We start from the raw sequence: 2,269 nt of genomic DNA, 5'->3' as shown, positions 1-2,269 counted from the left end.
GAGAAAATCCATCTTCCATATTCAAGATATAAAAATCAACAGGGAAAATCAGTTCACCAACTCTAACTAAGACATCTTCTATGAAACCAATAGGATAGGCAACACTTCTATTAGCTAAATGAATTACCACATCAGTTGACTGCAAGGGGCCTAGAGATAGAGAATTAAAAATAGACAGAGGCATAACACTAACAGAAGCTCCTAAATCTAGCATGGCATTGTCAAACTTACTATTCCCTATGATACAAGGTATGCTGAATGTACCTGGATCTTTGCATTTTTCAGGAATTTGAGGAACAGATTTACCAATCAATGCGGAGACATTTCTGCCCATGCTAATTCGTTCACTTCCTTTAAGCTTCCGCTTATTAGTGCACAGCTCCTTCAAGAATTTGGCATATCTTGGAATTTGCTTTATTGCATCCAACAGAGGTATGTTTACCTCTACTTTTCTAAACGTTTCCAAGATCTCTTTCTCTGCCTCTTCCATTTTTTTGTTGGAAACTGCTCTTGGAGGGAATGGAAGAGGGGGAATGTGCTGCTTCTGCAAATCAGAATTACCTGTGGAAGAAGATTCACCTGCACAAAAATTGTTAGGTAAATTTTTGTCATCACCGTTTTCTGGAATAGAGTGAAGTTTGGTAGGTTCATTTGCAGATGAGGACGGTGCTACGGGTTGAGGTCCTTGACATTGCTTTCCCGACCTCAATGAAATGGCACTGACATTTTTTGGATTTTGGACAGCTTGAGAAGGCAGCTTGTCAGAATTTTGGGACTGTTGTTGATTCAATTGGGTAGCCAATTGTCCCATCTGATTGGTTAAGCTCTGAATGGAGGCTCTGGTCTCTTGCTGAAACTGCATGTTCTGCATAGTCATTTGCCTCACAAGTTCTTCGAGGGAAGGTTGTGGAGGGGCCTCAACTGTTGGCTGTTTCTGGGGTTGTTGCTGTTGTTGGATTGGTGGAGGAATGTATGGTCTGCTTGGGCCAGCAACATTTTGGAAGGAAGGAGCAGGCTGTTGTTGTTGTTGCTGAGGGCTGGACCATCTGAGGTTAGGGTGATTCCTCCATCCAGGGTTGTATCTGTTGCTGGAAAGGTCATAATTGTTCTGCTGTGGTTGATTTTGCTGCTGAGGTTGAGGAGGTCTATTGTAAATATTTGCAGCATAAGCTTCAGGCTGCTCAATTGCTCCAGGTTGCTGCATGGAAGGGCAAAGGTTTGTATGGTGGTCAGCAGAGGAGCACAAACCACAAACCCTTGCGACAGGTACAGATTTCTGATTCAAGGCCAGCTGGGTTACCAAGTTGACCAACGCATCCAGTTTGCCTTCAAGCTTCTTAGTTTCAGATGATGCAGATGGGTTTGTAGCTACCTCATGCACTCCTCTAATGACTATGGCATCATTTCTGGCACTAAACTGCTGGGAGTTGGAGGCCATCTTCTCAATTAAATTTCTGGCTTCAGCAGGAGTCATGTCTCCAAGGGCTCCACCACTGGCAGCATCTATCATACTTCTCTCCATATTACTGAGTCCTTCATAAAAATATTGGAGAAGAAGCTGTTCTGAAATCTGATGGTGAGGGCAACTGGCACATAGTTTCTTAAATCTCTCCCAGTACTCATACAGGCTCTCTCCACTGAGTTGTCTAATACTTGAGATATCCTTCCTGATGGCTGTGGTCCTGGAAGCAGGGAAATTTTTTTCTAAGAATACTCTCTTAAGGTCATCCCAGCTCGTGATGGACCTTGGAGCAAGGTAATACAGCCAGTCCTTTGCCACTCCTTCTAATGAATGAGGAAAGGCCTTCAGAAATATGTGATCCTCTTGGACATCTGGGGGTTTCATGGTGGAGCAGACAATGTGAAATTCTTTCAAATGTTTGTGCGGGTCTTCACTTGCAAGGCCATGAAACTTTGGAAGCAAATGAATCAGTCCAGTTTTAAGAACATATGGGACATCCTCATCAGGGTATTGGATGCACAAGCTTTCATAGGTGAAATCAGGTGCAGCCATTTCCCTTAGAGTCCTCTCACGAGGTGGAGGTTGTGCCATGTTCTCAGAATGTGCAAAATCAGAATGCTCAGAATCAGAATGCTCAAAATTATAATGCTCAAGATCAGGATGTTCAAAATCACCAATAACAGAATGCACAGATTCACCAGTTATGGAATGCTCAGAATGATCAAAAGGTATAAAATGATGCCTAACTAATCTATGAAATGTCCTATCTATCTCAGGATCAAAGGGTTGTAAGTCAGATGGATTGCC

General features: G+C 42.9%; 1 non-coding gene across 1 annotated transcript; it reads left to right on the top strand.

Moving 5' to 3' along the window:
- Positions 1–1,568: 1,568 nt before the first annotated feature.
- On the top strand, positions 1,569–1,675 carry LOC114401018. Its single transcript, XR_003664134.1, has one exon. It is a non-coding gene; the product is annotated as a small nucleolar RNA R71 (small nucleolar RNA).
- Positions 1,676–2,269: the final 594 nt, after the last annotated feature.

This window comes from Glycine soja, chromosome 19 (assembly GCF_004193775.1).
Source record: "Glycine soja cultivar W05 chromosome 19, ASM419377v2, whole genome shotgun sequence".
Taxonomy (NCBI): Eukaryota; Viridiplantae; Streptophyta; class Magnoliopsida; order Fabales; family Fabaceae; genus Glycine; species Glycine soja.
The sequence above is the reverse complement of the archived record's forward strand: the minus strand, read 5'-3'. Positions and strand labels throughout refer to the sequence as shown.